Genomic DNA, 10,716 nt, shown 5'->3' on the forward strand with positions numbered 1-10,716 from the left:
AGTGCGCGAAGGAGCAGATAAGTCTATGAACCTTCCGGTGGCTTTGCTCCTGTGTCTGGCCATTAACAGGTCCAGGCAGTGGGCCGAGGAGGGGCTCGTCATTCGTAGTTGTCTGTCCATCTTTTGCGGTTACTTCTCTGCTTGGAAGACCCTGGAGCAGTAGCACACGATGCTCACCAGCACGGTCAAGGCCTTGCGTGACCGATGGGTACAGCGGGCACTGGAAAGCATCATCGACCTGGACAATAATATTTTGATTTAGTAAGACTTTTGTTTTCTATAGTATAAGTTTCTGTTTTTGCCTTTTGAGTTTGCATTTGTGTTCTGTTTGATGTCCCAGGAAGAGGGTTGGATTTTTCTTTTAAGGTTTGAAGACCAATGCTTTGTTTCTCATACCTGACATCTGGCCGGATGCAAGTCAACACAAACTCATCTTGGTGCAAATCTACTCATGCCCAGGTTCAGCTCCCTCTCCCTCTCCCTCTCTCTCTCTTTCTCTCTGTCTCTCTGTGCATCTCAACACTTGCTCTCAATGTTACCACCTGCTCACACTTCCAACCAACTACGGCTCCAAACACCACCAAATAGCATCAGAACTTTTCAAAAACAATAAAAAGAGATGGAACAAGTGTAGCTGCCCATCAGCCTTTCCTAATTGCGAGCGGCAATTCAGTAAAACAAGAGAATGTGAAGTCTGCTATGCTGATGGGGATGGAGCTATCAAGCTATTCAGTCATTTTCATTTTGATGATGATATGGAATACCTGGATGCTTTGAAAGAGAAATTTTGAGAACACTGTGAGCCATCCTAATGTGGCCCTGATTTGCACAAACAGATTCACTTGTTTGTTTTGTAAAAAGAATGTTCTTTGACCATTTTATTGATTCACCTGAAAATTGTGCCAGGCTTCTGATTTGGAACCACAGCAGTCAGTTTTCCAATTAGAGTTCCGGTGGTTTGGAGGGAGAGTGGGAGCAATGTGGGATTTGGGAAGTGCCGTAATCATTCCAGTAGCATGTCATGCTTTGAGTGATCCGTGCTAAGATGGAGTATGAGAATTTTATGTTAACACATTAACGTGTTCTTGTGCAGCAATGATATTATTGGCATGTATCTTAAAGGTTTACGGAAAGTGAGATGTGACACAAACACCAAAAGAACTGCAGATACTAGAAGAAGGGTCACTGGACCCAAAATGTTAACTCTGTCCTTTCTCCACAGATGCTGCTAGATCTGCTGAATTTTTCCAGCAATTTCTATTTTTGTGTGAGATAAACAAAACAGTCAATATTGCCCCAACATCTTAATTTTGCTGTTGATGTTAAAAGCATGAATCATATTTATGAGGATAAGGCCATAATGGTAGTAAAAAAACGACTGGGTAAAATATTAAAATTTCCTTATTTATTTACTAACCCTGATAATGGGGTTCAGAATAAATATAATTATTTAGGACTATGAGCAGCTGAAGTTTATATCTTGGAATTCAAATACTTAGTGAATAGGTTCCTCCAACAATAATAAACAAATGTTGTTACCGTTGCAAAGTTTTAAAATATCTGTATGCTTAAATGTGGAGTTCACATTCAGGATTGTGAGTAAGTTCAAGTTGAACTTGCGTAAAACATGGTTAATATGATTATAGAGTTCCTACAGTGTGGAAGCACGCCATCCAGTCCACTGAGTCCACACCAAACATCTGAAGAGCATCCCATACAGACCAAATCCCCACCCTTTCCCAATAATCCTGCATTTTCCCATGGCCAATCCACCTAACCTGCACATTTTTGGAGCACCCAGAAGAAACCCACACAGACAAAGGGAAAATGTGCAACAGACAATCACCCGAGGCTTGAATTGAACATGGGTTCCCGGTGCTGTGAGGCAGCAGTGTTAACCACTGAGTCACCACACTATTCATGTATCTATGATAAGTGTCTTTCATGCAGCAATGTAGAATGCAGGTAATTGGTACAAGCAATTGAGCAACCGTAGTTCCATGTTTTTTGCATTTAAATAGTGAAGCTTGGCATTGTATCATTTTCAAATCAAGAATATTTCCTTTTTTATTATTTTTTTCTGGTCTGTTAAACCTTTTTGAAGTTCTGAATAATACAGGTCATCATTTTGACAATTTTAATGCACTATTAATGGAGCGTAGTACCAAAAATAACTTGTTATCGCTGCCACTACCTCTGTAACCTTGGAGATTCTGCATGTCTCAATTCTGGATTCTTGAGTATTCCCAGTTTTCTTCACTTTACCGTTCCATACGTTCACTTCTCTCGGCCCTCAATTATGGAACTCCTTCTGCACACCTCTTTGCACCTTCATCTTGCACTCCTTCCTTAAGACAATCCTTAAATTCTATTTTGTTGGCTGTACTTTTGGTCGCTTGTGCTAGTGGGAGCTACAGCAGGAGTGTAGTGCTCATCTTACAGAATTAAAAATCCAGTGGCCTGGATTTATGATCATGAGTTCAAATCTCACTGTGACAGCATGGGAATTTAAATTCAGTTTATTAAATAAATCTGGAATTAGAAATTAGAATCACTAATAGTGACTATGAAACTCTACTGATCATCTAAAAAAAATCTAGTTCAGCAATCTCCTTCAAGTCAAGAAATCTATTCTTACCAGCCCTCGCCCACTTGTCACCTCAGACGCAGAACAATGTCATTGACTCTTAATTACCCTCTGAAATGGCCCAGCAGGCTACTCAGTTGTATTCAAGAAACCAGCTCATCACCAGTTTCTTGACAGCATTTAGAAACCTGCAATAAATTTTACCATTGCATTCCATGAATGAATAAAAAAAACCTTACGTGGCTCAGTGTCAAGTTTTGTTCGATAGAGCTTCTTGAGGTGCCTTGGGACAGTTTATTCGATTAAAGGCACTATATAGATGGAAATTATTGTGATTTAAAAGGCCATCAATGTGAAATATTAGGCATACAGAGGTTGGCATAGATTTTCAAAACTTTTTCTGTGTAGATTTCTGCCTTTTAAAGTTCTAGTGCAGAAGCAAACAAATTGGTGACACCTGCAGCTGAAATACAACTGCACATTAAAATAATGTATACAAATGTGACAGCCAGCTCACAGGAAAGATATTTACCCAATCAGTATCATAAGAGGGGCTCAATAGAAGCAATGTATTTTGAGTTGTTTTGGACTCAAAAAATAGTGGTATTAGATATTGCTATGAGATTTATGCTCTTATCATAAGAGTCATTGCTTTCTTTCAGCATTTTAGAGCACGTGCTGACAAAGTTGCATCCTCAGAAACTGAAGCAGCCCATGTTCAAATGCAGCAAGACCTGGACAATATCCAGGGTTGGGCTCACAAATGCCAAGTAACATTCATGCCACACAAATGCCAGGCAATGACTACCTCCAATAAGAGGCAATTTAAACCACTGCCCCAAGACATTCAATGGTGTTATCATCACTGAAGCCCCCCACCCCCACTATCAATATCTTGGTTGTTACAATTGATCAGAAACTCAATTGGACTCACTATATAAATATAATGGCTACAAGAGCAGGTCAAAAGCTATGAATCCTGCAGTGAATAACACACTTCCAGACTCACCAAATGCTGTCCATCATCTAACAAGGCACAGGCCAGGAGTGTGATGGTATACTCCCCACTTGCCTGGATGGATGCAACTCCAACACACTGAAGAAACTTGCCACCATAAGGTCAAAACAGCCCACCTGATTGGCACCACATCCACTACCTCCATCACTGACATTCAATAGCAGCATTGTTTACTATTTAGAAGATGCAGAGCAGAAAGTCATATGTGATCCTTCGCACCCTTCCAAATCCACAGCCAATTCCATCTAGAATGACAAAGGCAGCAGATACTTGGGAACACCACCACCTGCGAGTGCTCCTCCAAGCCACAAACAAGCCTGACTTGGAAATATATTGCTGTTCATTCACTGTTGCTGGGATTCACTACAGGACTAAACTGCCATAATTCAAGAAGGCAGCTCACCGCCTCCTTCTCCAGGGCAATTAGGGATGAGCAATAAACTCTGGACAGCCAGTGAAACCTACATCCCACGATAAAATGTAAACAAAGTGAATTAGTTTACCTATGGCAAGAGACATAGAATTGAGCAATATTCCTTGGCAGAACATTTTCTAACCTCTTGTGAGCTATGCAGAAGGGATCTGTGAAGAATAGGCATAGCGGGTAGAAGAATGAAGATTAGGGCAGGTTAAGGTGTGGCAATTCCAAGAAGGAAAAGGGAAAGTGACATTATATCTGGGTAATCAGTTCCCATTTCCATGCTGTTTTTGTTTCAGAGCAGTTCAGAGTACCAGACAGGTCATCAATATTGCACATATGTTGAATTTTATTTCAAAGTCACTTACTGAGTCATACAGCATAGATACAGGCCCTTTGGTCCACCATGTATATTGGTGTTGTTTGTGACCAGGGGAGAAAAGATTGTATCAGTCTTGAACGAAGTCCTCAATTTCACGCTGAAATTCAAAAGGAAAATATGAACCTTGGGTCAGAATTGGAGCTTCGGAGCACATTCCTATGATTTTTTGGTTATTAATTTTAATATGTCACTGAAAGTACTGCCCTTTTCTTGTCCTGTGTGTGTTAGATGTGTATAAACTAACTGCACTAATTATACTCATGCTGCTGGGTTTCTGAGCCACTGTTGATCAAGTATTTAAGTTTAATTGCTTTTTTATTGCTTCATATCACATATAATATGAAATAATCAGCTGCATTGCTTTATGTATTAAAATTATCTTTTCTTTTCTCTGCTGTGCCCTACATTTTGCTAAAGCTCTTATGAGACAGTGTGGTAAGAGGGAACAAGCCTGCAAGGTCATATCTTTGCCTCATTTTAGTGTGCTGTTGCGTGTTGTTCAAACAGTTATATTGGTATTCAGAGGAGCGAGTGGTGAGATAGCATCAACAGAGCTACTTTTTGTTAACTGTCTACGGCAGTGAGCTGACCTGGTATTGTCTACTTTGTTTAAAGCAACATTGTGACTAACCAATGTTATTTTTCTGATTCCTGTACAGGCATTCCCTGTCATGTAATAATGCAAGTGAGTGTAATTACTGCATGAAAATTATGTTGCACATATCAATAAGCAAGGCAATAGCTACCGTAACCTTCAGAATTTTCCTCAGCTAATAACTTGCATCAAGCTGATCTCTTTGTTAAATAACAATGGATCTGCATTGAACTGCATTTTGTTTGTGCTTTTGTTTCTGTCACCTTTGCTATATAAGGTTTTCAAATGCTGCATAAAATGCAAGTAATTGCTTGAGCTGGCATGTGAAATAAATGCCACATTGTATTCAAAGAGTGTGCCATCTCAATTCAAGGATGATTGATACCTCAAAATGCTCTTGGAAAGATTGCACTTCAAGAAGATATCCCCAGGTTAATAGAAAAGAAAAGGTGTGAGGTCATCGTAAGCAGAAAGACGTTCACAAATGCTGTATAATTTCAAAAACAAAATAGAAAACCAAGTTATATAGGAGCATGGCAGTTACCAGCACAATGTATTAAAATGACTTAGGTTTACAAAGGCATCACAGTTCTAATAAAAATAGAAAATGCTGGAAAAGGCTAAGCATCTGTGAAGAGAGAAACAGAGTTAACGTCTGACCTCACATCACATTTCAACTGTAATGTCTTAGAAATGGTGCCCTCTATTTCTGCTTCAAATTATACCCCAAACTTCCTTTAATCACAAACCCAGCATGGTTGGCCACCCCTCCTCTGACCACCCACGGACCATCATTATCAAACTGTAACTCAACTGAATTTCAGAAGGGACATTTCAGAATACAGGGAGTCTTTGTTTCTGACTCTTCCTCTGCCAGGTATTTGCCTTTTAAGCGGCAGATGAAAGTATTGCCTCATGGAAGGGATTGAGAAGATTCCAAGTAATCTCGTACCACAGGCGTGTTGGTGATTGACTGGGATTCCACTGGGATCCCTCTGCTGATGGATTATTGTGGAATCTGAGGATCTGCTTATTTACCTATCCAACATAATTAATTTAACCATCATTTACTATTTTTCATTCAAAAACTCTTGGGACAATGTTATTTCTGTCGTACATGCACTGTAATTTAAATGGTGTTGAGGCCAGATTAACATTTTAAAACACGTTTTGTATCTCTATTTTGCATTCTGTAATTAATCTATTGCTTTGTAAGAAAGTAAGAAATAAGAGACAAGCAAATCTTGGCAAACGTTTACAAGTATAGAAAAAGCTGTGAAGTATCAATGATTAAAAAGAGAGAGGTTTTAGCTACAGTTTGCCATAAATTCTGTAGATGTTCAATTTGGAAAGAAAGTAGGTGAGGACAGAGGTATATTATCATGCAGTGTTGCTGATGAAGGTTGATGGTCTGTGTCCTTGAAGGTTTCTCCCTATTCTGATTAAGTGGCATGTTCCTGGTGGTGTGTCATCTTCCATATTTGTCATTGCCCCACAGGGATAAACTGAAAATTGCCAAAGGATGCTGTACTGTGCACTTTTAAAATATTTCTGGTTCATCCTTGCTTGCTGCAGTATCTGCTGCTTCTTGATTTAGTCCAGTTCAGACGATGTGAGACTCAGGAGCCATGCATGATTTGTTCAGTCAGTTTATTAATAACATATTATCCGAGAAATTCAGGTTCCCCTGCTCTTCTGTTGAGATGGTGCAGTCTGCAGTGGGACTTGTGTAATGTAGTCCTACTTATCAACCCCATACAGATGCTGAACTGTGATTAGTCTGCTGTATAATTGAAATCATTTTGGATTTGTGATTATAACATAGCCAAGTAAGTAACCGTAGAATCTGCATAAATATCTGAGGCTTTTTAATTGGCAGATTTGATTGTGACTTGTTAGGATTTTGCTTTTCTCAGAGATTCTGGTTATGGAGAAAATGGTGTGGATACTATTGCTGAGGGAGAGTGATGCATTATGTTTCCGACTGCATGTGTTCCTAGAAGGTAATTTCATTACAGAAATATTATTTCTGGAATACCAAAGAGCAAATCTTATTGTGGAAGCTGTCCCTTTTGCATTCTGTTGGCAGGAATAATTTTCTTTTAGTTTTTGCATCTTGTCAGTACGTGGTTATTATCTATGATTTTGCCATCGTTTACTTGTGTTTTTTGTCTTTACAACATGGTTGTGTTTTAAATAATTTAATTCAGAGCCAATTCGTAGAAAGAACTGTTGTAAATGCGGCTTCAATATAATCTCCAGGTATAGTTATTCACACTGAAATATCCAGTCCTCACTTTGGGTCTGTAATGTGGTATAAGTAACTCTGTCTGTTTGTAGACAGCAAAACTGTAAGTGATCTATTTATTCATTTTTTATTTAGATGGAATGATTTGATTCCTGGTTTAGCATCTTCAGTACATGAATGCTTATGGGCAGTGTGAATTCTCCAGGCATTGAGAGAGGCTGGCAGGAAAGCTGTCAATTTGTAGTCTGCAGTAGTTCAGTTTATCGTCTGTCCTTGGACTCCTGCTTCAGTGGCAGCTAAGTGGTTCTGCACAAGCCAAACAACCAGTGGCTTTACCCAGCTCTAGTTTATAAGATGTTTTAATATTTACTGGAAACATGGAGTTATCAGACAGATTTATCTGACCTGTTGCTTTTATCCAAAAGGTAGGCAACAAAGCAAATAAGCATGTTTTATTTGTATTTCTATAACATTAGGCAGTTTTCCTGTATGCACTAATATCACATTATCTTGGGGTGGGAGCTGGTGGATGACAGCGTAGCTGAAAATAATTGGTATGTGTCAAGAGTTTGCATTTTTTTTCTTACCTGCTCGTAGTCAGTATTTAAGGAACATTCAGTGCTGCCCTTTTTTTGCCTCTTAATGCTTATGCTTTGATTTTTTGGCATCCACTCATTTTTGTAACTGCAGTGTATAAATTGCCACCTGCAGGGGATGAACCCTATGCTTGCCCTGCAGTACAAGGCAGTAGCATATTTTTTGCACATTGATATAAAGGTAAATAGCCTGGAGCTGTATTACACTGAGTTCAATGCTTTATACTGTTGTACATGTGCAACAAATTTTACATTATCAGTTGAAAGAGAGATCAATTGTTTCTGTTGTATCATTCCAAAAAGTTAAACAGCTTAATATTTAGGGAATTACATTTCTCCTATCTGCTTTGATTCACTTGAAATTTGTTTTAATTCTAGTGTGGGAAACTTTTAGATGCAGTTTTCTTTTACGGATAGATTGCAGTTGTTGTTAAACCTTGCATTTATTTGGCATTTGCCTGAAGTGTGACATTGTGGGCAGACTTGCATTATAACTAAGTTTAATGTTGATTAATGTCACATTTTTCAGCAGTGCATTGAAAACAAACAGATCCATAATATCTTATCAAAGCAATAGTCGGTTCTTACTAAGTTCCCCCCACCCCCAGCCCATGCCTCCTCCACACGCACACACGAACACATTATTTTCTGGCAGAGAATGAGCAGGTAAGCTGGTTCCACACCTCTGATTGTGCCATTCCTGTACTGACCACTAGGAGATGCACAAGAGTGGCACAAGCTAGCTCACTTGCCTTTGTTCCCCCCACTCTATCTGTGGGGAAGTGCTTGGCAGCACCTTCCAAATGTTATTCCAGCTTGGGCAGGATTTGCTACGGGCTGGCATTAACCCTTTGGGCGCCATAAGGAAAACTTTACTGTCTAATATCAAATACAATAAAAGATTGTGTTAACATTACAAATGTTTGAGTGTTTTAAAGCATCTCTATGACAAACAAAATAACTTTTTAATATTGAAATGAACACAAATGTATATTTTCCATGGTTCCAGATCTTGATTGCTGAAATTAAGTTTTAATATTAACAACACAAAGGTAAACTTGACAAGAAAACACTGCTGGAAAGTACATTGGCATGCCATTGGAAGATTATTCTTCCCCCTTGAGCTTACCAGTTCTAATAAGGACTGCTGTGCTCTGAGCCAACGTTTTCCTTCATTGGGACTTATTACGAGCACTTAGGAAATTAACTTCTTTAATGTTTGATTCCCATAATTTAGCTAAGATTTCAAACTTGGCTATTGAGAAGTCTATGACTATGATTATGCCTTAATGCTGTATGTCATGTGGCTTAATATCACTGTCATGCCCTCTCCCCACCATGGGCGCCCCACCTTTGAAGGTCATTGAAAATTATGAAATGAAAAAGAAAAGCTGACTGAAGAAAAGATTTGTGAAGCAAAACTACTATAGATCCATATAATTCTTCTCGTTTAACTCAAGGCTCTTTAGGTATTTAGTATGATTTTTAAATTCATAATTTCAGAACTATGATGACTATAGGATAAAATTCTAAAGGAAGTGTACTTTTATGTATGAGAAGACACAGTTAACCATCATTCTGTAGGCAAATTGCACCCAAGTTTGAGTGATTGTCCTGAAACTGAAAGTGGATGATAATCAATCTAAATTACCTATAAGCCTCTATTCTGTAGGTGAAAACATCCACTCTGTACCGATCAGTGATTTATGACCATTCTGTGCTTCAGTACCACATATATTAAACACTGAATGAATGATCCGTGGCAGATGTTCTGAGTGAGATTGACTAGTTGTCCAGAAAAATTGAAATCTTGACCAAGATTTCCACATGTGCAAAAGCCAGATGATAAAGTGAAGGGAGCCAGGTCATGTAATCTGGATTTTAAAAAAAATGGCATTTAAATTTTTAAAAGCAATACAACTTTCCAGACTTTCATGATACTTTTTTGTGCTCACTAACTTTGAAAGCAATCCGATTTTTCCATGTCTGCATGCTTTGGCCCAAGTTGATGGTATTCTGTTATTTGCACTGGTCAAGCGAATCGAGTGGGAAATGTTTCTTATTGGAATTTTATCTTCAAGTTAGAAGAACTGTTGCCCAGTCTGTTCCTCTGTTGTGTCATCAGCTGAAATTGTAACACTTTGTGAAAAATGGAAAGGTCGTGTCATGGTTGGTTTGTCTCTTACAATCTACTGCATGATGATGCAATCAGGCCACATGTCAGAACTGCGAAAAGGTCTCTGGAGGTGAAAGGAAAATGCAATACATTTTAATGGGAAGCAGATTTGCTTAAGAGCAGTAATTTTAAAACATTAATCAAATTATATTTCTTTAGCATTTTAAGATGTACTTTTCAAATTTAACAAACGTGTAATTATTAATAAGTGCAGTTTTGTTTTGCAATCCCTGCAACATGCAAGTCTGGTTAACTTTTTTGTCAATCTTGGTTTCTTTTGTGTTTTGAAGTTTCATACACGTATAAAGGATTTTCCATGATATAGCATTCAAAGCAGCTTGATGGTGACCTGTTACATAGAACATAGAACAATACAGCACAGAACAGGCCTATCCATGTACCTATCCAATTGCCGCTTAAAGGTCACCAATGATTCTGACTCTGCCACTCCCACAGGCAGCGCATTCCATGCCCCCACCACTCTCTGGGTAAAGAACCTACCCCTGACATCCCCCCTACACCTTCCACCCTTCACCTTAAATTTATGTCCCCTTGTAACACTCTGTTGTACCCGGGGAAAAAGTCTCTGACCGTCTACTCTATCTATTCCCCTGATCATCTTATAAACCTCTATCAAGTCACCCCTCATCCTTCGTCGTTCCAATGAGAAAAGGCCTAGCACTGTCAACCTAACCT

The 10,716-nt window shown here is 38.8% G+C and overlaps 1 protein-coding gene across 12 annotated transcripts in view; it reads left to right on the plus strand.

The window, feature by feature from the left end:
• Positions 1-10,716, plus strand: part of atp2b2 (ATPase plasma membrane Ca2+ transporting 2) — an 819,963-nt gene that overhangs the window by 273,996 nt on the left and 535,251 nt on the right. Inside the window, exon 1 of one of the 12 annotated variants that reach the window (XM_043707900.1) lies at positions 6,682-6,829. The exons of 10 other annotated variants lie outside the window; for them this stretch is intronic. The gene's annotated coding sequence lies outside the window, so the exon portion shown is untranslated. Of the gene's footprint in view, positions 1-6,681; positions 6,830-6,943; positions 7,004-10,716 lie in introns of those variants that run through there. One more of the 12 variants, XM_043707901.1, reaches the window with a different exon arrangement.

The sequence above is a fragment of the Chiloscyllium plagiosum genome, chromosome 18 (assembly GCF_004010195.1).
Source record: "Chiloscyllium plagiosum isolate BGI_BamShark_2017 chromosome 18, ASM401019v2, whole genome shotgun sequence".
Taxonomy (NCBI): Eukaryota; Metazoa; Chordata; class Chondrichthyes; order Orectolobiformes; family Hemiscylliidae; genus Chiloscyllium; species Chiloscyllium plagiosum.